Here is a 16,276-nt window from a genome sequence, read left to right as displayed (position 1 = left end):
ACTGAAGAGCAAATGGGGTAGATGTGGGATAGCGGGAGAAAGATGTGACAGAAATGGGGCAACAAGAAGCGTGTTGGCAAATATTACTGAGACAAGTCTTGTGGTTCTCTATAAGCTTAACCTGCATGAAAGGGGGGCCTTTGGCATATGCTGCTGAGAGAAGAGAACCCAGATATTCCATCTTCCCTGGGTCGCTTCAGGCTCACTTGATGTGCTCGGACCACTTCTGGAAACTCAGTTACACCCCACCACGCCTTAAACATGTGCAAGTTGCCACTGGTTAGGCGGTATGCGAGGGATGGGATGTGGGTTGTTGAGGTGGGGAAATGGAACACGATGTTTGATGGGGACAGGAGAGAGCTCAGTTGGGCGTAGGTGGGAGCAGGCAACTGGGAGAGAGTGGTGATGAGGTGAAGCAATGGGTGATCACAGCAGGGACACTGCTTTTGATAGTTGGAGGGGAGCACCGTGCAAGGGCTGAGAGTGTGGTCCTTGGAGAAGAACAACGAACAACAGGTCTTTGGCAGATGAAAGCTGTTGTTGGGAGGCTGGAGGCGGTCAGAAGGCACTTGAGGCGATGAGCGCAGGCCCTAAGTGTGTGTAGGCAGAGGAAGGGGCTGGAGTTGAGGTAGGTGGGCAAGACCCTAGGGAGAGAGCGGAATATGGGGTGTAGTGAGGGCACAGGAGAACCAGAGGAAGATGGACAGTGATGGAACGTCTGAGCAATATTGGGGTTGGGGGGCGTTAAAGGATTGAAAGGTAGGATACTGTGGTGGGTGGAAACAAGCACCCCAGGGAGAGAGTATGAGGGAGTGGCAGGCGGGTGACCTGTAGGAATAGACCAGCAGTCATTCCTGTGAGATCGTGCATAGTCCAAGTGATGTGGTGGGCCCCAATGAGTGCAGATCAACTGAGTAGCTTGCATGTGTTGGTAGCTTAACACCAGGGTGGACTCTTCATGCCGAATGAGGGCTAAGAGAACATTGGTGGCCTGTGGAATCTGGTCACGTGCAGACACATTTGTCTCAAGGCTATTTCAGAAGCCTCCGGGGGTTTATGAAAATCAATGATCAGTGCAGTGTTCTCAGTACTTAAGCGGAGGTGTAAAGTTGAAAGAGCTGCACAGTAGTACCTTCTAATGTACGCTTCTTATGCGACCACCAGCCAGATGCGTGTATTTCCATTGCCCCGCCTTTCCTAGACCGCCTGCCAACCTAACAAGGGAGTGCAGCATCACAGTGTCACTCTGGCCGTGACTTCTAAGTGCAGATCCTTTGCAAAGCAGCCTGTGTGTTTGGATTACACGTGAGAAACATCAAATGGGAACTCATTCCTTCACTCTCAATAGTAAATACTCTTGCCCGCTCTGTTTGTTTTTTAAACAGTAACCATAGTGCGTCCTTTGAAATTGTCCTTGTTTAATTTATCCAATTTCCTGCTTTAAATTCCCCAAGGCAATTCCCATGGAGTTATAAATACCTGTACTGGGCCAGGGAAGTCCAGTTAAGTGAATTTATAACCCAAACATGTTATATGAAAACGTGTGTTTTTTTTTAGTGTTTGCTTGTGGCTTGCCACTTGATGTAGCAAATGTGGAATTAATTGTGTGCCACTCTTTCCGGCCCAGTGGGAGTATGTATTGTGTCTGAAATTGCTCTGGCCTGTTGTGAAGAATTCTGGGTTATTAATTCTGAAAAGGTTTCTTATATGCAGGAAGCTGAGAAGTTTTGATTGGCTGTGACATATTTCCTGGATTTTCCTAGTATATACATGTTGGTGCGTGAGTTTATTTTGTGGTGTCTAGCCATGGGATGTACCCAGATGATTTTTGCAGCAATGAAAGAAAGACTGATGTTTTGTTTTCTTGTTATCTAGCCATCCATCCAGGCCTCCAGATAATGTACGTACTAGGCCTTTTTACATGAAAATCTTACGACAGCTTTATTCTTTTCCTGTGTACATTTACACACAGGTTTAGGGCAGAGGGCAGTGCAAAGGTCAGGTTACTTGACAGAAACCAGAAGGCTTCTTTTGACTTTTATCTACATGGATGTAATTGCAAGCCACCTATGAAACAGAATGTATTTCTCTGAAGCCTTTCAAAAAATGAAACTGCACACTGATAAAGGCAATGTTTTTTTCCATTCAGCTTCAGAAGCACTATGCATATTTTCCTAGAATTTTAGGATTGTATAATTAATAAGATGGAAAACTAAGTTGCAATTGAGAATGAAGATTTCGTAACAAATTATGCTTTTGTTTCTAGTGAAAGCAAACCATTATTGCACAATTGTATTTTGTTCCGATGCTGTGTGCATAATAATGTGGAGGCACATCGTTTTTACACTTATAATTTAATTTACACCCTAATTATAAACACAGTGTGTAAAATGATGACTATGCACAATCTAGTTTACATCCATTTAACCTTGCAGTCAATGGGGTACATTACTATAAATGGTCAGTAGCAGCAGAGTCTTTGCTCAAGGGTGAGTGATTGTCATTTCACCAATCACAGGTGTTCTAGCCTCTCACACCTTGAAGAGTACAATTAAAAAATCCAAACCTGACTCCAGGAAATGCAAGCACTGTTAAAAAAAATGAAATTTACATTGGTAATTGAAATAGAAACTCAGCAAAACCTGTCCCTGTGATAATCCAGATACGTATTTAAGTATGTAGCGCTTCAAAAATGGTTCGTCCAACATCTAGGTACTGTGATTATTATACCTCAGTCGATACTCAGTTAACCGACCTCTGAAGTATGTTAGCCAATAAGATAGCTCAGCCGGATGAGCACTCGCAATCTGTGCATGATCTGTAGGTTGCAGGTTCGAATCCTGGCAAGTACAACTCAGTCTTTCACCCTTTCGAGGTCGATAAAGGAGTACTGACTTTGGCTTGGTGATAATTGTGATAAATGTGTTCTATGTACAGCGCTTTAACAAAAGCGCTATATAAATTATCATGTGACCATTAGATTAGATATAGAATTCAGCATGGAGTCCTTGCCTCTCTACACTGTTGTATACAATGGGCCCTCCGCGGGTCGCTCAGTATGGGGCCCACCTCAATAGACCACTTGCAACCCTGGTCCCAGTCGCTGTATGAGTGTGAGAGACAGCCCTGCAACCCCCCTGTATGCCTCTGCCCTGTATGAAGAAGGGGCATACCCCTGTAACTACCATTCTCTGTTTGCCCCTTTCAGTGTTGGGCATCCCACCACCTTACCAAGCCACCACAATGCATCTACCCCAGTCTCCCTCTCCCTTATCTTCTTGCTGCAGACCAATCGCCTCGCCCTGCACTTCCTGGTGTGGCCCCACACATGCGCGAGTAGTGCATGTGCTAATAGTGACAAGGCAGCCTGTTGACAATATGTTTTCACAGAAACAGGCTAAATGAAAAACATTGGGCCAAGTTCTCCACTTTCACATGTTTATCGATTTGTCCCGATTGGTGTATTGATTGTAACTCACTTTCAATGTCCTGGATTTGTATTTCTTTGAAGAACACGGATGTCCCTTTTGAAAAGAAATGACTTACAGTAACATATGTACAGATGGCGGAAGCATTTCCACGAATGGAGCCTGTACAGTAGCATAACAATGAGAACAATTAGTGAGCCTGCTTATGATGGTCTAAAAATACTAGGGCATATACCAGGGACAAAGAAAAACAAACAGAAACAAAATGTATATAAGAAAACAGGTGACTAACAAAGGTAATATTAACCTAAGGGGGCAAGTGCTTCAAAATAAAGACAAGTACTCATTACAAAATTACATTCATAAGCGTGACTGGAGGGAATGGTGGTGTCAGGTAGGGAGGATGGAGGAGAGTGGGCAGGGGCAGCTCCCTCTTTAGCAAGTAAGTAATGTTTAAGCAGAGTTTTGAAGAGATCCACCATTCACATGGCTTTGATTGTTATGGGCAGGGGTTCCAGTGGAGCGGACCAAGTAGGGAGAAAGATTGGAAGTGGGAGGAGGCACACTCAGGGTTTGGGGTCGTGAGGCTGGGTGCAGAGGGTGATCAGAGGGACAATAGACGGTGAGTAAACTGAGTTGGGTGGGCCTCAGGAAAAAGTAAATGATTGGGTGCCTGGTTATTCTGTGTTCTCTTGACCTTCATTTCTTTAAATTCTACAGACAGTATTTGGGCAAGATACTTCATGAACCACTTACTGATGGGAACTTTAGCAGCCCCACCAAAAAACAAAAAAAACAAGCACGGAGGAACCCTGATACAGGGAAGGAGGGATCACCCAGATGCCGGCAATATATTATGTAGAAGGGCACAGGGAGCAGTGCACACCAGAGTCCAGGATTTGAGGATGCCGGGAGACTGTGGAGGTGGAGCAAAATAGATTCTGTGGGATTCAGAAGGGACACTGGCTCCACAGACAGGCCTGAGCAGTACAGATATAGGCGGCGGTGAGCACCAGGGAAATCTGACATGCAACGCTATGAGACTGTGGAAAACAGACTATGGTAACATCACCCAAACCTTAGAAGCCAACAAAATGACTGTGATAAGTTGCCAAAATGAAGCAAGAGAAAGGTGGAGCGATCTAGTCTACAATGCCACAGCTATGTGCCAAACGATGACGTCCTGGAAATGCTGTGGAACATCGGAGGGAGAATGACAAGGCACACCAGCATGCTGCTCGGGTCAAGCTGCTGTAGGGTGTCCTGAGGAAGCAGGCACGAGAGCGAAGTGAGAGGGACGGAACTGGAGACAGTCCATTTCTGCTGAGAAGGAGAACCCACAGACCTGCACCTGATACTGGCAGTAGAGGAAGTTATGAAGCAGAGAGAAAGCAAAAGAAAGCAGGTGAGACTCCAACCTGTCCAGGAACGAAACCCTAAATTACAAGTAGTAGGCTGTATGTTGGGATGTGGTGTGAGAATACCCCTAGCACCTGGGAAGAGGAAGAACATAGAAATCCATAAAGAAAAGAAAGAGCGCAGGTTGGGATGTTCAAAGGTGCACTTGGACGCTCAGCATGCAGCAGTTCCTGGTTCGTAGGGCCGATTGAGGAAACTAAGCAGCCAACAAACAGTGCATGTTAGGAATTAGGGTTTGAGTTCCTAGATGCACGCTGCAAACATCCTACTGACAAGAAAGCCATTGCATCCTGGGACTTGGAGTGCATGATCCTGAAGCAAACTAGGAGAGTCATACTGAGCAAGAGTGTCTGAGCAGAGAGCCCAAGCCCCACATACATATGCACTGTCCAAATGAATATATGACTTGTGGTTTCCGACCTTTTTTTTCTTCTTAGGGTGAGTATTGTGACAAAGGAAATGAGCAAAGAGTCTAGTTTGTTTTACTTGCTCATAAGAGGTTAGTGTCTGAATCACTTTCACAGACATATTTCAAATAGAGAATTATGTGGCCATTCTTATGTTCCCAAAATGCTCTTTGCTTGTATTCCAATATCCAGGGTTTAGACCCTCCTACAGGTGCAGCCTATTTGCACTTGATCCGGTTCCTTGAGAAGATATGGCACTGGCTGACCTGGTCTGGTGGTCCACCCCTGATCTCCACCCCCATCACTCTGATCAAAATCCACTCAGTACAAATGGGGTTGGGAGTACGGATTCCCAGAGTAAATTCTGTCAATTTCCAGCATAGAGTGTGGCTGCCTTCAGCCCATCAGAAGACCCATTCACTGCACGCTGAACCCAAGAGTCAGAACTCCTGAGGCATTTTAGAAAGAGACATTCACTGCATGCTAAATACAAGAGTCAGAAGTCCTGAAGTCTGAGAAAAAGGCATTCCTTACATTCATTGCATTCCAGATTCTGAAGTCAGCTCGTTGAGCATCTGGAAAGGAGGCCCTTAACACATTCCTGGCATTCTGCATACAGAAATCCTCAAGCATCCTGGAAGACCACTTGGTGACAGACCAGTGATGAGTTGACCCTGCAAAAAGGAGGCAAGCCTAGCAACCCTCAAAACAGCTTAATAAAAGGTTTTGTTGAACTTTATTTTTCGAGATTTCATTTCTTATAACGAGTCTGTCATATTAAATCAGGTAATTATAACACCTGTTAATGCGGGGCTTAGAAGCAGCAGCAACCGGACATGAAGTGCTACGTTAGAACCCTAACCTTTACCATTTGTACATTATGCCGTCTCCTTCTGCCCATACTGCATCGCCCTTTCTTCTTTTAATGACCAACTCTTTCAGCTGGCCTAAGCGTGACATAAAGTGCCATACAAGTAACCAACATAACATACGTGGTTAATTGTATACTTTCTTATATACTTATGTATATATTTAAGTACTTGAACTCTTTCAAGAACGTTGGTGCTTGGTTTGATGTAGGGCTATGGTTTTAATCAAAAGCGTGAGAAGATAGGTACCGTTTTCTATGTACCTGGCGGGGCCCTGCTCGACTTAGTGACGAGCTGCGTGAGCCTGTGCAACATTTCTCCTTTATCTGTAAGGGAAAGGTAGTAGGCGTGCAAGTTTGAAAGGAGGAGGTTTTTTCCCCCCTTTAACACCCAGAGTGTCTGTGTCGAATATTTCTAAAACAGGACTTTATCCTCTCTACAAATAAGCTTTGCTTCTTCCCTCATCCCCACTGGCTGTATTTCCTTCTTCTCTCATCCCCACTGGCTGTATTTCCTTCTTCTCTCATCCCCACTGGCTGTATTTCCTTCCTCCCTCATCCCCACTTGCTGTATTTCCTTCTTCCCCCATCCCCACTGGTTGTTTTTTCTTCTACCCTCATCCCCACTGGCTGTATTTCCTCCTACCCTCATCCCCACTTGCTGTATTTCCTTCTACCCTCATCCCCACTGGCTGTATTTCCTTCTTCCCTCATCCCCACTGGCTGTATTTCCTTCTTCCCTTATTCCCACGGGCTGTATTTCCTTCATCCCTCATCCCCACTGGCTGTATTTCCTTCTTCCCTCATCCCCACTGGCTGTATTTCCTTCTTCCCTCATCCCCGCTTCCAGTATTTCCTTCTACCCTCATCTCCACTGGCTGTATTTCCTTCTTCCCCCATCCCCACTGGCTGTATTTCCTTCTTCCCTCATCCTAACTGGCTGTATTTCCTTCTTCCCTCATCCGCACTGGCTGTATTTCCTTCTTCCCCCAACCCCACTGGCTGTTTTTCCTTCTACCTTCATCCTCACAGGCTGTATTTCCTTCTACATTCATCCCAACTGGCTGTATTTCCTTCTACCCTCAACCTCACTTTCTGTATTTCCTTCTACCCTCATCCCCACTGGCTGTATTTCCTTCTACCCTCATCCGCACTGGCTGTATTTCCTTCTTCCCTCATCCCCACTGGCTGTATTTCCTTCTTCCCCCATCCCCACTGGCTGTATTTCCTTCTTCCCTCATGCCCACTGGCTGTATTTCATTCTTCCCTCATCCCCACTGGCTGTATTTCCTTCTTCCCTCATCCCCGCTTCCAGTATTTCCTTCTACCCTCATCCCCACTGGCTGTATTTCCTTCTTCCCCCATCCCCACTGGCTGTATTTCCTTCTTCCCCCATCCCCACTGGCTGTATTTCCTTCTTCCCTCATCCCCACTGGCTGTATTTCCTTCTTCCCCCATCACCACTGGCTGTATTTCCTTCTTCCCTCATCCCCACTTGCTGTATTTCCTTCTTCCCTCATCCCACTGGCTGTATTTCCTTCTTCCCCCATCCCCACTGGCTGTATTTCCTTCTTCCCTCATCCCCACTTGATGTATTTCCTTCTCCCCTCAGCCCCACTGGCTGTATTTCCATCTTCCCTCATCCCCACTGGCTGTATTTCCTTCTTCCCTCATCCCCACTTGCTGTATTTCCTTCTTCCCTCATCCCCACTGGCTGTATTTCCTTCTTTCCCTATCCCCACTGGCTGTATTTCCTTCATACCCCATCCCCACTGGCTGTATTTCCTTCTTCCCTCATCCCCACTGGCTGTATTTCCTTCTTCCCTCATCCCCACTGGCTGTATTTCCTTCTTCCCCCATCCCCACTGCTGTATTTCCTTCTTCCCCCATCCCCACTGGTTGTTTTTCCTTCTACCCTCATCCCCACTGGCTGTATTTCCTTCTACCCTCATCCCCACTTGCTCTATTTCCTTCTACCCTCATCCCCACTGGCTGTATTTCCTTCTTCCCTCATCCCCACTGGCTGTATTTCCTTCTTCCCTCATTCCCACGGGCTGTATTTCCTTCATCCCTCATCCCCACTGGCTGTATTTCCTTCTACCCTCATCCCCACTTGCTGTATTTCCTTCTTCCCTCATCCCCACTGGCTGTATTTCCTTCTTTCCCTATCCCCACTGGCTGTATTTCCTTCATACCCCATCCCCACTGGCTGTATTTCCTTCTTCCCTCATCCCCACTGGCTGTATTTCCTTCTTCCCTCATCCCCACTGGCTGTATTTCCTTCTTCCCCCATCCCCACTGCTGTATTTCCTTCTTCCCCCATCCCCACTGGTTGTTTTTCCTTCTACCCTCATCCCCACTGGCTGTATTTCCTTCTACCCTCATCCCCACTTGCTCTATTTCCTTCTACCCTCATCCCCACTGGCTGTATTTCCTTCTTCCCTCATCCCCACTGGCTGTATTTCCTTCTTCCCTCATTCCCACGGGCTGTATTTCCTTCTTCCCTCATTCCCACGGGCTGTATTTCCTTCATACCCCATCCCCACTGGCTGTATTTCCTTCTTCCCTCATCCCCACTGGCTGTATTTCCTTCTTCCCTCATCCCCACTGGCTGTATTTCCTTCTTCCCCCATCCCCACTGCTGTATTTCCTTCTTCCCCCATCCCCACTGGTTGTTTTTCCTTCTACCCTCATCCCCACTGGCTGTATTTCCTTCTACCCTCATCCCCACTTGCTCTATTTCCTTCTACCCTCATCCCCACTGGCTGTATTTCCTTCTTCCCTCATCCCCACTGGCTGTATTTCCTTCTTCCCTCATTCCCACGGGCTGTATTTCCTTCTACCCTCATCCCCACTGGCTGTATTTCCTTCTTCCCTCATCCCCACTTGCTGTATTTCCTTCTACCCTCATCCCCACTGGCTGTATTTCCTTGTCCCCTCATCCCCACTGGCTGTATTTCCTTCTACCCTCATCCCCACTGGCTGTATTTCCTTCTCCCCTCATCCCCACTGGCTGTATTTCCTTCTACCCTCATCCCCACTGGCTGTATTTCCTTGTCCCCTCATCCCCACTGGCTGTATTTCCTTCTACCCTCATCCCCACTGGCTGTATTTCCTTGTCCCCTCATCCCCACTGGCTCTATTTCCTTCTACCCTCATCCCCACTGGCTGTATTTGGTTGATGACATTTATTTCATTCCTATGATGCCAGAGGCATCATGCTACTGATTGTGTGTGTGTGTGTGTCTTGATTTAATTGGCATGCCTTCATAATAAAGTGCAATAACAATTCATTAATGAAAGTGTATTTAGTTTGTAACAAATGTGTAACAACTGTTTAGCAATAAGTAAATACATATTGGCTTTTGTTTCCTGCTGGACATAATCCCAAAGCCCATGACAAAACTGGATCGAGTATAAACCACCTGTAACATGAAAACGTGATTCCACCCTGCAAGGGGCTTATTTTGGTAGAAAATCTGGGTGTTAGCCAGTGTCTTGAATTGTGTATTGCACACATGATTTCGGCTTTTAGGCCGAACTGCACCCGGAGCCCAAAGAGCGATTTGAAGTTGGTTATGTGCGTTCTTGTTCCTTCATTCAGAAGCACATTCTGAGTAACTGGCTTACCAGCATTAGCAACTTGATGGTAATGCGTTTGTGCAGTATACTGTAAAAGCACATTGAAGTCATTATTCATCTCCTCTCAGCCAATCAGAATGTTCACAATACAGTCAATAATTACTGATAGCGACCACATTCCAGGCATTCTGACTTCAGAAGCATCCAGTGAAACTACCGAAAGTGTTTCTCGACATCCAAGAAATGACAGTGCAATGTCACAGCAATATAATTCTCAACAGGACACTACAACTTAATTTAACACAACAATGTGAAAGCTAAAATATGAAACAATCCTTTCACTTCTGTAAAGAAAAACTGACCACTTTAACATTGCACTAACGCAAGGTCATTCTACAACTGGTGAAGTTCAAACAAGTTTCTAATTAAAATGCTTACCTAATAAAATGCAACCTAGTTAATTAAATATAACAAAATTAAACCATTATTAATGTAGTAAGAGGTTTTGGGTAATTTACTCATTATTAAACCAACATGTTTTAATTTGCCACCATTCAAAACCTGTTTTGCTACTAACACTAATTGCTGATAGCCTTCACAGTACTACACTGCTACAGTCATGGCGCTGCAACACTATCTGCTGAGGTATGGAAGTGCAATACTGCACACAGTTGACATCAGTGTAATTGCTTAGTGCCTGCTTTGCTCTCTTGAGTTGTGTTGTACCCAGTCGAGATACAGGTTGGGAGGGGGGCTTAGTCTTGTAATATGGGTTTTGGGAAGACTGTAGTCTGGTAGTTTAACTGTGCATTGCAACATTGCATAACAGCCAAGCAGAAATGCCCAGGAAGTGTCTCAGCAAATGACTGTCCCATGAGATATATGCATAGCTCTCAACCTTTCAGAGTAGTAATGAGAGTCCTATGACATTAAACTGCTGGCTCAACTGTACTTTCCACTGAAAGGTGTTGGAATGGAGGAATATTTTAGCAGGCAACCTGGAAAAAATTGTGATTTTGTTACACAGACATTCTAAATAAGTTGCGTTCGATAGCCTCAGAGCTATGTGTATGTATGTTTGTGTGTATGTATGTATGTATGTATTGTAACAAGTGACACAGAAATCACTTCGTCTTAGAGACAGTTCACAGGTTTTTCTTTTTGTTTGTGGGGCCCCGGGTCACCCCTCTCTCTTGTCTTGTTATGAGCCTCTTCCCTAGCTCAGGCACCCATAATTCCCAAGTAGTGCTAGCGAATGTTGGCCCCTAACTGTCTAATCACTGTCTTAAGCAATGGGATTTTCCCTAAGTGCGGGCTATCTTAACTCCCTCAGAGACTTCCTAACTGCCCCTACTCTAACCAAGGGTTACTGTTCTAATGGGGAATTAGGATACTGCCTTGCACTTGCTCAGTTGGATTCAGCCTTGTTCACTCATGCCCATGCTCTCCTCTTCTCTCCTACTCCTACTATTTCACCCTCCACCTTATCCTCCCACCAATCTTCGGTCCCTCAGATGTTTCACTCTACCTAGTTCTCGCCTCTACCCTTTGATGTTATTTCCCCTCCCACTGCACTTCTACTCCTCTTTCCCACTGGTAATCCCCTCCTCCAAACTGCTAGTCCCCTCCTCCACACACTCACTCTCCTCCCTAACACTACTACTCACATCCTTTTACTACTCTCCTCTGCCCACTACTACTCTTTCTGGCCTTCTCCTACTCCCACAAACTCAAGCACCCACCTTTCACCCAGTACCATTCAATTCCTTACACTAACCTCTCTGACTACTGGCCTCATCACAGTATGTCTGTATGTATTTCACTTTCTTTTCTATCTGTTAAAGCTAGGCACACGCCCCACCCCCACCACACACTTGCCATGCTGCACTCCAGTTACTGTTGCCAGGCTGAGAACCCTTCTCCCTTTACTGTCCTTCCTTACACTGCCAGGGTTTATTCCTGGATAAAAGGGAATGACTCCTGTGCCCTATCCCCTGACAGGTTCTTCAATCCTCCCTTCTGGCCAATGGAGCCTGGACAGAATATTTACCCAGGGCTTGGTATCTGGAGGCTAGGCCTAGCAGCACTGGGCCAGGAGTATGTCAATACCTGCCCATTAGCCTCCCTAAAACCTTTACGCCTTTGTCCATTGGGACATATCCAGGGAATGTGTCTCTTCTCCCAACCGGGAGCCACCCCTTTTGGGACTAGGATGGTGAGCCTGCCACGCAATACCCTCCTTAGAGGACAGAGCAATCAGGATCCCACTGGGAGTGCACCCGCCTTTTTGAGACAAGGAATGCCCACCCAAGTTAAGATTTTATTCCACCTTCTTTAGTCCCAAGTGTTTGATGTTTATATGGGAGTTGAACATGGGCAATTATTGACGGGGCCTTTTCAAAGCGGATGGCCTGGTTTCTGACCTGTATTTGTTGCCATCCTCTCATAAACGCTGAAGCCAATGAAATCTCCGATCCATTGCAGGTAGGAACATAAAGATACTTGGACGCCAACAAAGGAAGTGAGAATCAGCCGGAGAGTGAGATACGCCAGCTTGTGAAGCCTGGTCCTTGCAGAATGAACATGAGAAGAGCCACACAGTTGGCGTGGTGGGTGGAAACCCAAGACAGCCCATGGAATGCTGCTGCTTTTACAAAGGTGGGGAGACCGATGAGCTAGGAGCCACCGAGGCTAAAGTAAAGCCACGCCAGAGACAGAGTATCAGCATCCTACCGGTCTGACCCGGAAATCCCAGAGGGGAAGAATAGACGTGAGAGACCTGACCACACAGACAAAAGCCAGGTCAAGAACGCGGGCCTGCACTGACCAAGGAGACCACCTACCCTAGCGAGCATCACCCCTGGAAAGCAGGTTTGTGGCATCCTACAGGGAGCAGGTGGAGGCTGGTGAAGCCAAAACGTAGCCCCCGCTGGACTGAGAACTAGCCTACACCAAGAGAAGGGGAGCAAGTGATAAATAAAGCTGGATTGAGGAGACCCATAGTCCATGCTGGGCTCAGAACCTGCCCACCCCACTAGCAGGGAAAATAAGTAAGAAGGAAAGCAGGGCTGAGCAGACCCGTAGCTCACGCTGGGTTGAGAATCTCTATTCCCACAAAAAGGAGAACAAACTGAGAAGAAAAGCCAGGCTGAACAGGTCCGTAGCCCACGCTAGGCTGAGAATTTACATACCTTAGGATGGGGTGAGGAAACAGAACATCAACGTAGGGTTGGAGAATCTGGTTTCCCACCCAGGGCTGAGAATCTGAATAACCCAGGAGGGGTTGATAGAACCGACAACCAGGGCATGAGAGGCTGAGAATAGAAATACTCCTCGAGTGGGAGAGAGTTTGTTGTGTACCTACCAACCCAGGTCAGGCGAACCTGACACTTCTAACAAGAAGATTACATCCGAAGAGATGGGATAAAATAGAAACTGTTCAAATTGTCTGCCAAGGCTGCTGCTTTGGCCAAGAGGAAAATTGAGAGAATTTGTTTTCTTTTTCTTTGTGTGAACTACTATAGCAGGCCAAACCTTGGAAAAGACTTTGAGAACGTTTATGTGGGGTCAGATAACCAGCTACCAGCTACCACAACTTCAGCTAAGGTGAATACAGGCTAGAGCTAGAGAAGAGGCAGGGCCTGTCTGCAGATGCTGATATTTATTTATTTATTTATTTACTTACTTACTTACTTGCTTATTTGTTCATTTATTTATTTATTTATGCATCTGTATACAACCCGGATCAGAATTCTTTGGGTGATAAAGTGCTGTGTATTCAAGAAACATAATTTATAATTACATGCCCTAGAACCAACAGAATACCTATTTATTTTCACAATAATTTGCTCACGTACTGTACAGGCAATAGAGAGCAGTCAGCTCTTGAGGTTTCATCACAGAAAAGAAACACATAGATATAACATTTGCAAATTTGGCGGCTATTTAGGGTGACTATAGAAGTTTCACAAGTATCTCTTATGGTTAAATGAAGGCAGAAGAGGGGATACATGCTATTTATAGGGTGACAGGAGCGACAAATCTGAGGATTTCATCCCTTCTCATAGGGTCAGTGTTGTGCGTCCACAGTACAATAGTCCCCCTGGCCCTAATATACTTGACAACTTTAAGACATCAGAGAAGGCAAAGTATACTGCATATGGCTCTATTTGAAGTATTGGAATACCTGTGTACTTGACACAATTCAAACATCAGAGAATGCAAGGTATTCTGCTAATGGCCCTACTACCTATAACTTAATTTACTTCACAAGACTGAACCATTAGAGAATGTGAAATATGTTACATCTGACTCTATGGCATGTACTGAGAAGAAGAAGAAGATGGCCAGTAGTCCAAGGATCACTATGGAGAAACAGAAGGAGCACTCTGGCTTCTCAATGACTGAGAAGAAGATTATGATCAGGAGCCCAAGGATCACTCTGGAGAAGGAGAGTGAGTTCTCTAGCTTCTCAATGTGCATGATTGGCCCAAAGCAACACCCTTTTCCAATGCGGCAGTTTAAACATCCCACAGCTGAAATGCATCAGGAAAGCAATCATCGAAGGAGGAAACCGGTGAGCCGTGCAGTGGCAAAAGGCAGTAGAGCCAGCAGGAGGGAAGCCAAGAGTGGAGGTGGAGAACAAGAGCAAGGTCCAAGAAGCAAGGGCTCCTCGCGTTGCTGTCGTGTTGAATCTACAGGCATCCAGAGCACCAGCAGAGCATCAGCAAAGCATCCAGGAGAGAGGACGCACCGCTGGGGTGAAGCAGACACCAGAAATCCACTGCCGACTGCGACTAAGCCCTGAATGTGCTCCGAGCTACCAGAGATGCAGCTCGAGAAATACTGGTACCTACTAGAAGTTAGCAAACAGGTACATGGGTTACCAGAGCAGTGCTGGAGTTCTGGGGTAGCAAGAGGGTGAAGGTGGAATCCGGATTAAGAGAGCCTGGGACCTTGGGAACGAATTGCAAGTCTGGGACACACACCCACATGAGAAACAGAAACAAAAGCCAAGCCAAATATTGCAAGTCTGAGACCTGCACCCATTTGTGAAACTCATACAAAGCCAAACAGAACATTGCGAGTCTGGGACCTGTACCCAAAAAGAGATAGTCCATGTTGGGACTGTTGCTTGGCAGGAGAGTAAACCAAGCAACTGTGAATGTTACGAGTCTGGAACTTGCACGAGACGACAAAGGCTTGGAAGCAGAGAATACCAAGCTGGTTTGAATATTGTGAGTCTGCGAATCGCATCAAAATATGAACAGATACCTACTTGGCAGGAGAGTGAAGCAACCATTTATATTGCAAATCTGGGGGTTGCACCCAAAAGAGGAACAGTCCGTGAGAGGACCTTTGCTTGGTAAGGAAGAAACCAAGCCATTCGGAATGCTGCAAATCTGGGACCCGCACCCAAAATAAGTCAAGGATACATTGTGCAAAGAAATCCTACACTTGGCCAAAAGGAGTTTGCCAAGATGGTAGGATAAAAAGGAGAAGCAAAAGGAGTATATTCTTGTGAACTGCCTATTGACATTTGGTTAAGCAAGTACAGGCCTGAGAGAACCCAGAAGGAAAGTGCAGTCTTAAGAGGCCCCAAAAGGAGAGAAAACCTACAAGAAGGATTCTAGGGGAAAGGATTACGACCCTAACCTTGGAGTCCGACAGTTTTGAACATTTCTTTTCCTTTGCCACTTGTGAATTTCCAAGAGACTGGGAACTTTTCTATTGGTTATATCTACTAAGAATACTACAAGGAATCTAGGAGAAAGGATTACGACCCTAACCTTCAACTACTATATTTGTGAATATTTATTCATTCTCACCAGTTCTGATTACCCAAATGACTACAAACTTTTCTGTTGGTTGGATTTACAAAGGAAACTTTACTTTAGGAAGAGATCATTCTTGCACAGTTGGTTTAGGTTATTAGTGTTAGGGACAGAATTAGGCTTTTTCGAGACACAACAGTGACAGACTTTATGATTTGGAGGTTTTTGACAATTTCCTTAGTTTTCTTAAAGGCAGGGAAAGCTCTCTTAGTTTTAGGGACAGAAGGGCATTTTAAGCCCTTTTTCATATAATAAAGGTTTCTACCCAAAAATATGTCACCATTGTGCCCAAGCCTTACCACTGCACTCTCACAGAGGCAAATGTGGTAGATGAGTGCACTTTTATGGCTTTGCATTTGGGGTTATAATACTCTAGTGAGTATTTTAGAAGCACTTCGCACCGATACAAGAGTTAAGGTCAGAATTGACCAAAAATACACTTTTACTAGATGGATTGATACCCACATGGCCTACGCCAGGGTTGCATTTTAGTTCCCTTTTTATTTAATATAAATATATAGGTGATTTGGGTATGGTTTTGCAAAAAGTCTTGTGAAGCTGGGTAGTATATGTGTCCACCGTCTTGAGGATATTGTTTTATGTGATCTTACCTCTATCCACCTGCAGAGATCATTGAATGTTTTATATGGATACTTGAATGATCAGGACCTAAGGCTGATGGTTTCTAAATCAAAGGTTTTAGTTATAAATCCTCCCGGAAAATTCAAATATAAACCT

At 45.5% G+C, this 16,276-nt stretch overlaps 1 protein-coding gene across 1 annotated transcript in view; it reads left to right on the top strand.

Annotated features, from left to right (window-relative positions):
- The window catches only part of SKAP2 (src kinase associated phosphoprotein 2), an 846,051-nt gene that overhangs the window by 544,893 nt on the left and 284,882 nt on the right, over positions 1 to 16,276 (top strand). The window lies entirely within an intron of this gene.

The sequence above is a fragment of the Ambystoma mexicanum genome, chromosome 2q (assembly GCF_040938575.1).
Source record: "Ambystoma mexicanum isolate Mex_15411 chromosome 2q, UKY_AmexF1_1, whole genome shotgun sequence".
NCBI classification, from domain to species: Eukaryota; Metazoa; Chordata; class Amphibia; order Caudata; family Ambystomatidae; genus Ambystoma; species Ambystoma mexicanum.
Note: the sequence above shows the minus strand (reverse complement) of the source record. Positions and strands in the feature narration are given on the sequence as shown.